Here is a 16,534-nt window from a genome sequence, read left to right on the forward strand (position 1 = left end):
TCGTCGAGACATAAATTATACAATCAGACGAAATTTCTCATCGATTCGACAAAGTTCGAATATTTCACTTGTATTGTTAAATTAAAAAATAAAAATCCTTTGCGTACATTATACAGTGAAAAGTAGGTACTTAAAGTTTTTATTATTTGTTCAACGAATGTTTCGTAACATTTTTAAATTTATCCAAATTATTTCTTTTTTTTTTTTTTCTTTTCATTCGTTTTCTTTACTCTGCCAATGCTGCTGCTGAGGACCTGCTTATGATGGTAACGAAGTTGTTAGGTTTCGGATAAGCTTTCCTGAAGAGGTCTACGTAGCTTGTCGAGTAGTTGAACTATTTATCGTGTCATATCCACGCATATATCCACGTGTATGTATACCAATGCATGCAGCGTAACATCTGTAAGGTATACGAGGTATATAATTTTCAAACACTCTCGTGCCTGTTCGAATTTACGATGAAATATTATACGTCTAATATACATGTATATTATATATATCTTTTTTTTTTTTTTTTATCATAACATCTTTACCGGTTAAAAGAAACAAACGTTTGGCTTTTCAATTTCATTCATTTTTCTGGTTTTTTTTTTTTTTTCTCTTTGTTTGACTTTTATGTAGACAATAAGACGTGCGTGAGAATCGGAAACGAGAACCGGTTAGAACGGAATTATACATATTCGGATATAGCGACTTTGTACCTGACGAAACTGCACAAATTGAAGGAAAGTTGAGGTGGTACAAACTCTCTTCCTTTCTCTTTTTGAGAGTCGTTTCGACGCGTGCGATTATTCCGACACACGCACACAATTGCACCTGTAATGCATATAACTGACAATCAAAGTATAATAACTCCAATTTTTCCTACTTATGTATAAATTCTATACAAGGATTTAATACACCTCCGATTTGCCCGACAAGCGATTTGCGATTCGTTCTGGGGTTTAAAGGAGACGCGTGCAAGCGATCAGGGAAAAGTGCGCGCAGAATTTCAATCCTACAATCGCATATATATTATACCAGGGTTCGTAGAAGGCAAGCGGAAAACCTGGAAAACCGGGAAAAGGGAATTCCTAAGAGCAGGGAAGGGTCAGGGAATTTGAAAAACAAGACTGGAATTTTGAGTCTGTCGAAGAAATAAACTCGTTCTCGTACAAAGTATCACGGATCATGGAAGAAAAAAAGTTGGACTTGAAAGTCATTCTATGTGTATTATTTAATACCAAACCTGCTTTCGTTTTTTCTTACAAAAAATCGCAGGGTGTTCTTTGTAAATTAATAGTCAGGTAGTGAGTTAGTTACTACAGGTAATATTGGAGGTATCGGTATTGATGTGTAAGAAAATAAAAATTGTCATTAATCGGTGACATATTTCTTGAAAAACTACTGGAAAAATTCTATTCTCAGTCTAAAAGATCTGGAAGAGTCGGGGAATTTGAGATTCCAAAAATCGTACGAAGTCTGATGTATACGTGCAGCAATATATCGATTCCCATGAAATGTGGGGAGAGGAAATGATCCCGCGGGAATTCAACATGCGGGGAAACCAATCTGCAATATCAAGTATCTGCGGTTGCGTATACATATATAGTATAGTACATATTCGCGCGTGTCGATCACACGCATGCTCGCAAATTTTCGTCGTTTAGATGAACGATAAGCGATGGTGTACACGAATCGCAACCGTTATTCTCTGCCGCTATATTGCAGGGGTGCGTTTTATCGCTGCACGGTCAAGTGATGACCGTTTTTTAAACGGTGAACAACTTTGTAACATAACTGGTGGAAACTCGCCTAATTGGATTTATATATCACTTTGAATTTCTGTACTGCACTGTCCATGGTTTTTCCAAAACGAAATCCAGACATCATCGCGTGCGATATGGTCGATGATTTACATTATACCTCGTTACATGTCTCGTATACATTAGGTTTGATCTTGTTCTGTAATTTTTCGTAAGTTATCTCAACCTTAAATCCTCTCGTTAGGTTTGACCATTTTGACGTTTAAAGGGTACACATTTTCACTCAACTTTTATTGTACATGTATTTGATCGTGGGATCAACTGTTTTCAAAAGATCTGTAAATCTAAGTAATCGATCAGCGTTTATGCTACTTTTTCATAAAAGTTTCAGCATCGTCAACGGAGGATTTTATGTCAATTGTCCGGTGATATCAAACTCACGAAAAAGTCGAATTCTAATCGGGTTCGGCTGACATAAAATGATCCGTAGACGATGCCGATATTTTTATTGTTTGTCGGAGACGATGCTCACTGATTTCCCACAGTGACAGATTTTTTTACAACCAACCAATTGGTCGTGAGACGAAATGTATACTAAAACTCTAGTAAAAACTTGGGTATTTTTAATGGAAAACTTCGCAACTCTTGCGCGAGGGTTTAAGGTTGAGAGAAAGAGACAGAGATCTCTGCTCTGAGGGAGATTTTTATTTATTAATTTGAAACCAATCTGAGGAGCAGCTAAGTCAAAATTCGAAAATGTCCATGAGAAAAATCACCCCAGTATAATACATGCAATAAATGTAATGCCAGCTGCAGTACCGTGATTTTTTAATTTCTTTCTCGTTTCACAGAATATCGCGAAGTCGAGATCTAACTTTGACCCGATCGTTGCGCGCAGGTAGCAAAAAATTTGCAAAGACACTCTGCCGAAACCGGCTTTCTAAAAATATCATTTCTCCTTTCCTTTTTTCTTCAATTTTCCTGCGCATCTCCGGTATATAATACGAAGTGAGTAAATAATCTGGAATCACAAGGACCGACTGACGACCCAGTTTTACAGGTTTACCGAATCCTTGACTCGTTTTACTCGAGGTGGTCGTAATTGTGGTTGGTTTCCTCGCGTCTGCAGCTGGCGTTGACATTTTGATTGGTATTTCGCCGCCGATATATGTCTGTCGGTTTTAGAAACAACGGCTGCTCTTTTCTCTCTCTCTCTCTATCTCTCTCTCAGTATTTCCAAGCATCACGGTTCTGTAGGTTTTAGTAATTAATTTTCCGTGGTACGTACCTACGTATAAACTGCACGTGTAATTGTAATCGAGTCATTCGAGTAGCCGTATTTCCGTCCCTTTTCTTCCTCCCTCGTATATCTTCTCCTCTCCTCTCCTCTCCTTCCTCTTATTGTTAATCGAATTATGACCACTACTCTTCGCTCTTCACTATTATACGTATTATTACGTACGTATAGCCGTATAACTATACCGAGGAAAAGTCTTATAAATGCAGCTTAATTCCGCCGTTCGACGTTGAGCTGCGCAGCAGCCTACATTTATTCATTTATTTATTCATTTTTTTTATCTCTCGTTTTCCGCAGTGGAATATATTACCTACATACGTATGGAGGAATTGTATATAAAAATCAGGGCGCATCAAACGACTAGAGTACATTGATATTATACATGTAGATTTACTAATCCCCTTGTTCAATTCTCTTAATATACTTTTCGTGTATAATATATACACACATTTGTCACATAAAAGTACGGAAATTCATTTTCGATCAGCGATTTACGAACTTCGAATTGCTATAATTATATAAATTTAACAACGATCCGCAGTACTCGATTCTAGAAAAATAATATAAACAATCTGGAATTTGAAAATCGCTGATCGGAAATGAATTTCCGTTTTTTTTTCCCACAAAAAAGCGGCGAATAATTGTGCCTGCATGTAATACGTATACATATACATTGGAACAGTTTCATTCGAAATTGTGCACATCTCGATTTGCACCGACCGCGGTGTTTCGAGTCAGCAGCAACAACGGCTAGAGACACGCCGTTAGAAAGTAGCTTAGTGGTCTGGGATCGTTCATTTGGAAGTTGGATATCGGTGACGTAGCCAATTGGCCGCAGGTGTCGATTTATCATACAAAGTCGCAAATCGTACCAATTCGAATATCCGACATGCAACGCAGCACACGAATGTCCGATTTTTCACCGATTCCACATACCACGCAATTAATCCGTTTAATCGACGACGTCTGATTCATTTTTATACTTTTTATAATATATTTATATACATGCTCTGATGAAAGAAGGCGCTCGCGATCAGTTTTATTTTATAATTAATCGCGAAATTTCGACGCGAGCAATTGTGCAAATTTTATCACGTTGTTAAATCTTTTCGGTTCTCTTTTTTTTTCTCTCTCTCACGAAACTCGATGGAAATTGTGGATAAAAAAATGACAAGATTTTATATCGGGTATGTTAAATTAACGAATGAAATAATTTCTTTACGTGCGTGGGTGTTACATATCTATGTATATATAAATGTGTTACATAATTAAATAATATTATTAGCAAACTCCGCTATCTTGGCACGATGCACGCCTCTTGCTTCCATTAATCGTTCGAGTGCGTTAACCCTTTCTATGTTTTAATTACGACCGACGCTAACAACGAACCAAGTAGATTCATGACTAGCCTTCTTCGTCCACGTGGCGTAACGATTCTGTTACACCTTCGTAGTGTATATAAACATTACAGTTGAGTCACATGCCTCATAGCCAGGGTCAGGAATAAGCCTCGATTAATGTGGGTAGAAATTTTAATTTTTCTATTTTTTCTTACCATTAATTAAAAGAGAAACCGTTTTACGTATAACATTATTGTTACAGTAAATTGAGTAATTATCTTCTCCTGCCCTATGTTGTAGACAAATTTTTATATTGATCGTAAGATTTTTATCTAACATAATTCATTGCGAGAAATTATCATTTTTCGACCAGGAAAAATTGTGCGAACTAATTATATCGATATATTTGATCAGGGTTGAGAAATCGTCGCGAATCTTTTCATTCGTTACCAGGCTCAAGACGCACGTGTTATAAACGTACCGTTAATACAATAAAACGATGGTCCAACTGTTTGCAACCGAATAGATAATTTCAAAACCTGCCTTAGGCGTGGCAAGGAAGGCAAAATATTTTTGCCTCTCTACACTGTCGATTATCAATTCTGATTTTATTTTATACTTGTCTAGTACATTACGGTTGATTTTTATCAGTTATATTGTATGGATAACTTTATGTATATATATATATTTATACATATATGAAATTAATTAATGAAACGCCTGGTTAATGAAATTTGTCTCGATTCCTAGTATAAATACAGCTTCCATTATTTCTTTACGCGTGATAATTATACGCGGGCTGGTGTTTTATGTCGAAAGATTCGCTCGTTTCATGTTTTTCGTACGCGATAAAAATAAAACCGTTATCTCTCTATGTTTGAAGAGTGATTTGTGGACTGATGTTGCCCTTCGGAATACGTGCTGTAACGTTCCATTTGAAATATGATATATTCGCGCGTAATCTAGTTTGTACCAATCGGAGGATGGAATTCTTACTATTCCTTACGTTATAATTTTTCGATTCATGCTGTGTTTCAAATTAATAATTCGATAAAAGTTTGTTGAATATATATTACGTACGTGAAAATAAGATGAATTTTTTCACCGTCGCGTCGTATAATAATTGTGCGACTGATCACGTTACACTTATCTGAACTCTCAATAATGACATTCATGTGTTTCGAATATTCTAACGAAACAAATTATTGTTACTCTTTCATACTGGTGACAACGTTTGCATACTACTTTTGAGAATACCTACACAAAAGTTAGATTTTCCTGTTAAAAAAAAATTTCACTCCCTGCCGACGAACCGGTCAGGAAATATATTCAAGCGACCAAGGGACAAGGGATAGAGAAAGGGAAAAGGAAGGTAGGCAGGTATACAGGTACAGGTAGAAAACCGAAAATCACAACGACGATCCAATAATTTCCCTAGAAAAATCCGGTAGAACCAGTTTCTCAAATAGGAATCCGAGGCCGTGAGCCTAGAAGAGAAGAGAGGAGATGAGAAGAGATGAAACTGTGATCGGTACACGAATACGTGCGTATATACATGTATCTACATCGAGATATGAAAATCTGGCTAGTGTAAAACGTGATGTCGAAATGGAAAAAGAACGAGATAATTTTTTCACACTTCAATATGTTATGCGAAAGAAGTCGATATCGAATCAAGGAGTCAAAAAGTAAAATGGACACAAAGTATAGATCGGTCACAGTGTGGAATTTTTAAAACTGTGATGATAATACTTACACCGAATTTGTAAACGTAGAATGGAGAAATCCAAAACACGGAATAATCGGAATATCTACATGTTTTTTTCGTATTCATTTATATGTACATTTATTCCCACAATTATTTAAACCAGTTCTCAATCCATATTTATACATCAAATTTTCTGTACAGTTCTCTAATTGCAAGTTTCTACATTCATTTCAACGATTTTATATTACCGCCTTCTACAGTTTAGTCCGAATTTAGAGATTTTTCCGTATCTCTACATTTATTCAGATGATTCGGATTATCAATTACATTTCAACTTTCTAAATTTGAAAATTCTAACGAATAAAATATTATCCCAATTTGGATTGTATGAAAGAAAAAGAAAAAATCGACATTCCAAGCCCAATTTGAACTTTCCGGACGCTTCACGAAGTTCGAGTCACTTTCTTTCCGCACACAGTGTATGCACAAAGCTGTAACGCGCACTTATATATTTACTACGTCACGATGCCTGCCAGCTTTACCCAGTTCGTGGCTAAGGAATCAGTCAGTCTGGTTTCTCCGTTCGCTCTGAGCGTTCGATCGTTCGTCGCTCTCCTCGCGTTTCCGTTCGTTTATACACCTGCGCGTATTCGTACGTTTTATACCTGTGTTTGTACGTATTCGAGGCACAACGATCGTGTGCGTGTGTGTGTGTGTGACGTAAAAATTAGCCTCAAGTCGCACGAATAACCACGTAACAACATCACCTTGGATGAGAGGTCAGTTTGTTTTTTCTACGGATACGCGATGATGAAAATTTGACCTCATATTACAGTGTGCGAATATTTAAGTCTCGCTAATTTAGTGGTGATAATCGAATCAAAAGTGATGCACGCTTGTACGGTTTTTTAATTTTTTTCTTTTCATTTTTGTGCGCTAACCGAGCTCAGGTGGGTGGAAAATTGGAACAGGAAGTGAATCGGAAGTGTATATGGTGCACCTCTAAACACTGGTTGCACAATTTAGCGGTAAAACTCTTGCCACGCATCTGTGACCGGATATATTCAGCACAGTTATGTACTTCCAAGGTAATTGGATTTTCTAACAATTGTTTATAAGCTGCGACTGTGGAAAATTGTAATACACGTTTGAAACATATTATAAACGTAAATAATTGTCGTTTAATTAGTTTGTCACGATTCGAATTTAAGACACAGACCGAAAATTTGTGGAAAGTTCATTTTCAGCGATTCTTTGAAAAGACACGCGGAGCGTATAATATGCGTAGACAATTTGAAACTGAATAGTCGGATGGATCAGTTTATCCTAAAAAAAAGCCTGATTTCCGATCCACGATTCCTTACCTTCTTTTTTAATCTTCACCTTCTACAACATACTTCCCAAAATTTCTTCAACTAGTATTTCTAATTTCCTTTCTCTGTAATTTTTCGTTGAAATTATTTGTAGAAACGGTTGCAGTTAAACCACTGCGATGAGCGCGGAGTAATTCCGTTATACCGGTTTACGTACACGGCACGATGATGATAACAAGAATAATAATTTAACGAATTAATTTATTCCCGTTTTTAAATTCCGTATAACGCAACAATTACTTAAAAAACACTGGATCGTGAGTAAAAAACAAAAAAAAAGAGAGAAATGTTTGAAAAAAAATTATCAACGTTGTTAAAATTCAATCGAACAATCTTATCGTTAGTTTCTTTTTTTATTTTTCTCACATCCAGTAACGCAACTCGCACACTCGGCAGTGACGTCGAAAGCTCTATAACCGCACCAATTCTTACGGCTAGGCGTACATCCGTCTGCTTTTGAACGCATCCTGTGCAGGCTGCATCGGGGTTAGGATATATGCAGCTTTCTTATAATACGACCAGTCGAGCTACGACGCCGTCTTGTGCGCGAGTAAATTACACACACACACGCACGCAAACGGACGAATACCGCATTTACACGCCTCGATGCTCTCGGATGGATTTTGTGTAGCTTCTACGGCCAAGTCCTAGGTACATACTTGTATGTACCTTATACATGTACGTACCTATAAATACTTTGCTCCGATAATACTCCAAGTGTATAATGACAATTCTTGGCGACAGTGCTCGTCGCAGCGAAGAAAAACGCGGAAATTTTGTCCCTAATTTGCGACGTTGAAGTGTGGCGAGACCCATTGCACAGATTATACAGATATACGAAAATGTTTATCCTCTTCCTCCTAATTTTTTATTTTATTTGTTTTTATCCGTTCCGGGAGAGAGAGAAACGATTCTTATTTTTTTTTTTTTTACCTCCATTCCTCCCACAACGCTCTTATCCCCATACATATATATGTTGTACATAAATATAATTATATACGTGGCACGTGTCGCGCAATTTATAGGTACACGTTGAATTTCTGTTCCGGTTATATTATGCATTATTAATTTGAAAAAAATACGTCTGACGTAATTATAATTATCATCGTAATTATAAGTAGGTAAGTCTTTACTTACCTTGAATAAATTACACCCATGCATGCGTGCGTTCACCGAGTCGGTTATAAGTGTATAATATCGTACTACTTCTGTACAAATATGAAAAGAATTTATGTTTTTTCTTCGTGACCCTGAGACGCTGTTAACGCTGGGTTTAGACAACTTCTACTCGGTATGTAATAACACCTTATACCTGGGTTGTACCTGCGTTGAGGAATTGATTTTTGTACAGCCCCAGACTAGAGAATGTTTGCTCAGTAATATGCACCAAGCCTGTTTGCTCAACCTAAATCGGGTTGGAAAACTTTACATATGTGTTACAAACCACGAAACGACCCTGATGTATATTATATTCACGTTAATGTTATGGCGTTTTTTTTTTTTTTTTTTTTTTTAGACATTTTTCTCTTTCACATACGTTTTAGACAACTGATTAACATTCATTTTTCACGAAGCGTTGAAATTAGAGGAGTTCGCGATTTATAAAAGATGTAAGAACCCTCGAGCTGAGTAAGTTGTGGATATAAACTGCGACAGTGGACGAAACACTCGATGAGGGGCTAATTGAGATTATTAACATCACGGTGCTAGTCGGCCCCTCATAAGCCTTGAATAACTCAACGCTAACTTAATCAATATTCATCATCTATCAGCTCGTTCGTTGCAGGGCTATAAAGTAATACTCTTAAACTGTAAGAGGGGTACTTATTTTGCGACGTCTCGGTGCAACGAGTGTTCGTTTAATTTTTTTTTTTAAATTTCTTCGACGATACCGAATTCATCCAAGTCTCAAAAAATATGTATAAACTTTACGCAAATCCGATTTGCCGCTGAAGAACTGTAAGACTTATATTCCCGTGTACAATTACTTTAATGTAACTGAATGTAACTTAATATTAAAATATTTTGTTTTATTTTTATACCACGGGAGCGCTTTTTCAAAGTGAAATCACAGCTTTCGTATTAATGAATTCGTGCGGAATCGCTATGAAAATACAACCAATTAAGGCGAATCGTCCGATGAATGGTAATTCGAAAATTCCAGTCTCGAATTATAATTGTTGCGTTGAGAAAGGTAAAAAAATAAATAAATAAAAAATATCTCGAATCGTATAATACATAATGTACGCTATTAGACAATAAAATGATTAAAAAAAAATTAAAGAATTTATGAAACTACTCAGCGTGTTGTGCAATTATTCGAAAGTCACGCATTGCAAAAGAACTAAAAAATTTTATTCCACAAGTACCGAATAATCCTCCGATGCTTACTGTACATGATTCTTTTTTCACCACTTCTTTGACCAGTCTACAAGACTTTCCATACTGCTCTCGGATCTCTCAAGCATGCGATAAAAACCTTGAATAAATACGATTTATGTACTACTATGTAAAGTGTATTAACTGCAGTGCAGAATCATAGATGAAACGATGCAAAAGTCGTTGAAACGTTGAGAGATCGATGCACGGAAAGTTCGGAATTCACTACCGACAGACCGGCTTTATTCTGGATTAAAAAAATTCTTTTTTTTTTTTTTTTTATCACTGTATTTTGAATTATACAAGAAATATTTTCCGATCTGATTTACGTATTTAAACAATTTTTATCGCGTTTCTCGCACTTTTTATTTTCCACATCGCCATTCAAGTTCGCCCGAGGTATAATACTGTGCAGCCAAATTACTACGTGACCTGAAATGCAACGAGAACATTGTTGAGCCCCATTGTCATCGTTGTTCCGTCTTTTTCAAGCCTGAATGTACCGAGCAGACCGCTGAATTATTCACGCGTTGCTCTTGAAACGCGTTTTGGTCACTACTGTGTTCCCTGTGAAACTGCTGCGCAAAGCTAAACAGTATCGAGCCATTTATGTCTGGTATTCTTGAAATTTACTCACTTTTTTTTTACTCCTTCTAACTTTCCTTCATACCTGCAATTATCCCAGATCATGATTAATTGTTTGAACTACCAGTTTCAATCTTTCTATTTCTGAAATATAATCCCAATAATTAATCAGCTTTCTCCTGATTCTCGATTGGCATTTTATAGATATTATTAGTCGACCAGGCGGACGTATATATATATATATTTTTATAAGAGCAATAAAGCGAGACGTGACAGGTAATTATTTTTCTCTTCTTCGTTGTGCACCGCACTGTGGATTATATTCCGAATGCACAGACATCGCGCATTCAGAAGTGACTTAATAAATATAAAAAGACGAAATTGTATAACTCGTTTGCCTGACTTTCTGCTCGGCGAATGTTTGTATTATAATAATGATAGAAGGGGAAGCCTTCCGCTTCTCTTTTTTCGCTCTTTAAATATTATTCTGCATGTATATTCTCGAAAATGTCACAGTTATATATGCCGGGTGATAATACGGTAGTGCAGGTTTATACGTACCTATATTTTACGTATTGTGTATACGAGGCATTCCACTTCAAAGCTATCCACGTCTCACCATCACCATTGGCGATTTTATTTATTTTCAAATATGTCGTAGAGTGTACAAAATAAATCATCTTTCACCGAGTTGTACATTTTTTGGACCACAGGCTTGATTTTTTACTGCTCCCAAAAACACAATAACCCAATTTTCGAATGAATAGCCTTAATCGATTGGTTTTAAATTTTTCTCATGAATTCCTCGTTGAAGAACGAAAATTTTATACCAAGATGGATGTAGGCAAACTTTTGGTTTAAAACTTACTGGCGAAAAAAGTAATAGAAAAGTGAGAGAAAAACGTATAAGGTATGAACTTGTATTTTTTCAATAGGTCGGTTTGATGTGGAATTTCTCATATATCTCATATAATACGCATTTGTGTGCAACGAGAAAACCTCTCGAGAATATGACAATCTTTATTCAACCATTTTTCTCTCAGAATGGCATTCTCTTTTCTCCCAACTCTTTACTTCGATGCCAATATTAAATTACTTACAAAAAAAAAGAGGGATGTAATAATATGAGAAAATAAAAACAGTGTGTTTATCAAAAAACGTTTTCTTTATTACTTTTTTACTGTATTCGCAAATTTGTAGCCAGAATTATTGTATAGTTGCCCACTATATTGAATTACTCGTGCGGCCAGCGGATATATTAAATTTTCTGCAAACTAAAAGTAGTGGAAGAATTTATTGGTTTGTTTTTCTCGAAGATTCCCATTTCTCTTTCTTCCATTGTGAAATAGAATTCGATCCGAAGGTTACATGTATAACATTATTATACATACATTATACGTGTGATATGTATACTGTATTTTTGCAAATAATTTCTAAAGAAAGTCTTTTCGATTTCCTTTTTTTTAGTTATTCACGCCTGTATACATGTAGTTATGTTATAAATACTTATATCGTCTCTCCGTCATTCATTCCTAGCATCTTTCTGTTCGTTGTAAATTCGACACAATCCAACACCTTTCATATAATATTATCAGCGAAATGAAACTTTCTTTACTGTTTCTAATATTTATAACGAAATGTGTGTACGACAATTTCGCGATTTTCGACAAGGCGGAAGCTAGCAGCAAGAATTAGCAGCCAAACGTTTTAATGTTCGTTAGAATAAGATGATGAAATCTGAAAATGAAAATTTTATGAAATACTTTGAATTTTATGAAATACATTTCCAAAAAAAAATTTCAAAACGTTTCTTCTTTGCTCACTCTGGCTGCTAGGTTCAGTTTCATGGGTTTTTGAGGGGGTTTGATATATTTTAATTAATTGAAAAAATTGACTGAGATGTAGTGGAACGTGAAACGGTTGTTAGAAATTAATTAAATCAATTTAATTCAGAGCAGGTCGTTACTCGTTCAAGTGGGTCCGACAAAAAGTTAATAATCACGTGCCTGCAGCGCGTGGGCGCGGACTAAACGCGGAAATATAATAATACCCTCATACATATTTATAATCCCGACAGATTTTTCTCTCAAGTATAATTATTAAATATTATATCAATAGAATATTTTCATAAGGGCAAGGAATAAATTTCGCTTGGATACTCGTAATGTAGAGGATGAAACAAAATAAATATGTATAAATATACAAAATATACGAAAATGTACAAATTTATACAATTAAATAATTCTTCTTCACATATATATATATATACGTTAAAGTTATTATTTTGTCGCTATTCGCAAAACGGCGAGACGTTGCTACGACATACACGTTATACTTATTCCCCTGCGAATTATTCAATTTGACGGCTATATACATATAGTGCAGAAGATTTACGGCGATACATATAATTTACGTAAATTAAGCCTACGTATAGCCTGCAGGCTGACTGGGGTAGCCCAGTTATTTAAATTTGAAAAATGAGAGTCGACTCACACCGCTTCTAAGATATTTCGCAGACGTCGAGTTGCAGGATTTAGCAATCTTGCTTTAGTCTGACGAAAATCAAGACAGTACGATCAATCGACGGTAGTGTGAGAGATAATTTTTTATTTTAAATATTATTCCCCCTCCCTCAAATTGCAAATCTATTAAGATTCAATAATTTAATTAAGTACTGTATACGGAAAATTTGAACTTGAGGTAAAAATACTCTGGAGATTTGCGTAGTAGTCAAAATATAACTCTGTACTCGTGCATGTTCAAGAATAGCGACACTGAGTTTTATTACACTTGGTGCGTCAAGGGAGCGACAGCCGCTGAAATCGAGGGAGGAAACGTGAAGAATTTATTTTTGTTCTCTTCCCTTTAACAGAATGCAGCTTATGTTAGTGTGGTGAAAAGTTTCATTTTCAATATAGGATTGAAAAGCTTTGGATAAAATTTTAACGATAAACACACGCGCGTTATATATTAGGGAGTTTCAGAAAAAATAATTTACGATATTTCACCGTGGAAGATCCTAAAATGTTTGGTTAGGTTGAAAGAAAGATTCTGTGAAAAGATTAGCGTTTTCTACGTTATGCGAAAGATCGCGCTCAATTCATTTTTCATTTTTTTTTAAACATCTCTTTGAATTTGTGAAGAACCAGTTTGTACCACTTCAATTATTACTTCTTTCCTGACATTTATATTCAATCCAAATATCACGATATATAACACAACAATATATCGTCAGCGAATCTTATAACTGTTTTATGAGATTGAATTAATAATGAAAAAGTTGTTAGATACACTTCTCAAAAGTCGAGTGGAGACTTGACACAACAAGTGTGGGTTTTATTTGTGGTGTAAATTGATATTATGATTGACGTGAGCAATAAAAAGAAAAACTGTATTTACCATAGTCCATAAATTGTTTCAAAAATGCTTAAAAGTGAAAAATCAACTGATCGCGATTTTCCATATAACTTGGAACGCTCATCTTTTTCACAGAATCTTTGATTTAACCTAAAAAAAACTTTTTAGGAGATGTTACGATAGAAAATCGCAAATTTTTTTTTCCCGTAACACCCTAATATGTATATATACCTATACACGTCTCATTTGCAATAAAATTGAAGAATCCGAGAACAATTGATACAAGTATTAATAACTACGAAACAGGATTACTCTGATCATTAAATTGTTCTTTTGAAATGTATTTTTTTTTAATTTTTTTTTTTTTGTTTAGAAAAGTATACACTAACCTAAATTTAATCACAATTTAAATACGATATCGCGTTCTTTGGTACAATTTGATATTCCTTAAGTATGAAAAAACAAAAAAAAAAAAAAAAAGTTTCGTCACACTCTGGTTTCACATTATATAGCCTGCATTCACTTGCGCGTAAGGCGTGGTCTCATTACACATACACCGCGCCGAGATTTTATCTGCAACACATTCAATTTCAATCTCGCGGTACGTATAACAGCCTCGGCGCAAATTGACCGGAAGTTATTCCCCCCACGTTACCTGTAGATGGGTCTTGCAGGCACTTGCTCTTGTTTCTTAGTTTTCACTCCGTTCTTATCCGATCGTAAATCGTAGGAGCAAGACCAAGGAAATGAAAGAGTAGAAGAAAATCGATCCTGAGATTAGATTAATCGATAATTCGCTGGGTTTTCAAGTTTTATGTTTTTTCACATAGCGACCCTTTACTTCGGGATATTCTTATTGTTTTTACTGTCAAAGTTGAAACCCACCACTCGAGGCGTTTCTCGCCAACTTTACGTGACTGCACGCGGTTGGGAATTTGTATGCATATATATTATATGTTCGTATCTACCGAGTTAAAATTTATACCTTATAAATATTAAAATATATGCGAATTTTGCTGTATGGGTACACGTTAAAGTTAACGGCTGGATAAACTTCAGCCAAAAGTTTAAATCATTATTTGAATGTTATTACTGCGGTAAAATGAAATTTAAGTCCCAGCAGGGAACTTTTCTTTTTTCTTTTTTATCTGCTTCTCGACACACGGCAATATTCTCAAGTGTATTTTAGTACCCCGCTTTGACGTCTTCAGACTTGGTTATATCTACACATACATGTATAGATGAAACTGTCCGCGTAAAATTTTCTCCCTCTACGGTTTTCGGCCAGCAAAATGTGCAGCTTTTACAACCATGTACTAAACTTAGTAAAACAAAGATCATTCGTACTATGTATTGTACAGGGTACTTAAATAATATAACCCTGTGATAAAAATGATCGAATCACTTTTCCTCGATTTCTTTTATTCGAAACAATGCTTCTGTTTTTCACGTACAACTACCGTATAATATTCATATCTATGATTTTCAAGATTTTTCTCTCCAAATTTCTTCTTTTTTTTCGCTTTGTTTAACATTATTCATACTATTATTTATATAATGTTTGAATGGTTACGCGCGAGGGTTGAAAACGTATACATGTACATATATACATATATTTTCATTTATGTCATACTTGATATAAGATGCACCCTCATCGTTGGCCTACTTTACTCCAGAAATTTCCGCAGAGCCATCATGCGTGAATATGTGCGAAGCCTGAAGAGGTCGTCGACGCAGGAAAGCTTCTTCAGCTTGTAGCTGACATTCCGCAAGCGTATAACTAAAGGGCCTTATATCTGTTTACGTACGTATACCACCACCAGATAGATTCAAGTCGGACTTTGTTCGGTCGACCCTTTTCTTCGCGCTTAGTAAGGAAAAAGCCAGCAGCCGCTAAGGGGTTTGAGAAAAAACGAATTCTTCCCCTGTCGAAAGTATAGCTGAGAAAAGAGGCGAGCTATATATATATATATATATATATATATATGTGTGTGTGTGTGTATACACACGTATAAGATGAAAGAAACGTTTGGACGTGAAAAAACCCATGAATTTTCGTCCTTTGTGTACGCAAATAATTATTCGTCGATTAAAATACTTCGTTTTTTTGCGAGATATGTCAATAATATATACATATAAGACTTGGGACGTGGAATAATTGTTACGAAAATGAAGGGAGAATGCAGCAGGAACCAATCATCGAATTTCGAGGGACAAATTTATTCTCTGTAACGTTGAAGAGTGTTTGTCTTATTTTTTTTAATTAATAATTGTATTTTTTTTTCAATCTTTCATGTTTTAGTCGCTTCGTTTCAGATTTCAAATATTATCGATGCGAATTCGTTTTAGAAAGCATCGCGTTCGGTTTTTTTGCATTCTGTACATAATATTGCAGCTATCAAAGAGTGATTATATGTAAATGGCAAAATGCTGCAGCACTTGACAATCAGATAAATTTACGCAGGCATTTGATACGGTTTTGAGGACTAATTCGTTAATTGATAAAGATGTTAAACCCTCGCGGATCAGCGATGCGTGTCTCGGTGATTATATACATCGATCATTATCACTATTGTTATTAATTTTATTATTAGCACAGTATTTGTACGGAAATTATTTTCGACGTCGATTGATAATCCTGAGCTGAGCGAGATGCGTAATTAGTTAAGCTTTAAAGAAGTCCTTATCGATTACACTCAATTTTTCGGCTGATTGTACGTTTTTTTTTAATACCTATACGTATAGAACGA

The 16,534-nt window shown here is 35.4% G+C and overlaps 1 protein-coding gene across 7 annotated transcripts in view; it reads left to right on the forward strand.

Moving 5' to 3' along the window:
• The window catches only part of LOC124306706 (protein kinase C and casein kinase substrate in neurons protein 1), a 52,534-nt gene that overhangs the window by 24,033 nt on the left and 11,967 nt on the right, over window positions 1-16,534 (forward strand). For 5 of the 7 annotated variants that reach the window (XM_046767612.1, XM_046767619.1, XM_046767615.1 and 2 more), the window contains exon 1: window positions 6,666-7,178. The exons of 1 other annotated variant lie outside the window; for it this stretch is intronic. The gene's annotated coding sequence lies outside the window, so the exon portion shown is untranslated. Of the gene's footprint in view, window positions 1-6,665; window positions 7,179-16,534 lie in introns of those variants that run through there. One more of the 7 variants, XM_046767614.1, reaches the window with a different exon arrangement.

The sequence above is a fragment of the Neodiprion virginianus genome, chromosome 6, assembly GCF_021901495.1.
Source record: "Neodiprion virginianus isolate iyNeoVirg1 chromosome 6, iyNeoVirg1.1, whole genome shotgun sequence".
NCBI lineage: Eukaryota > Metazoa > Arthropoda > Insecta > Hymenoptera > Diprionidae > Neodiprion > Neodiprion virginianus.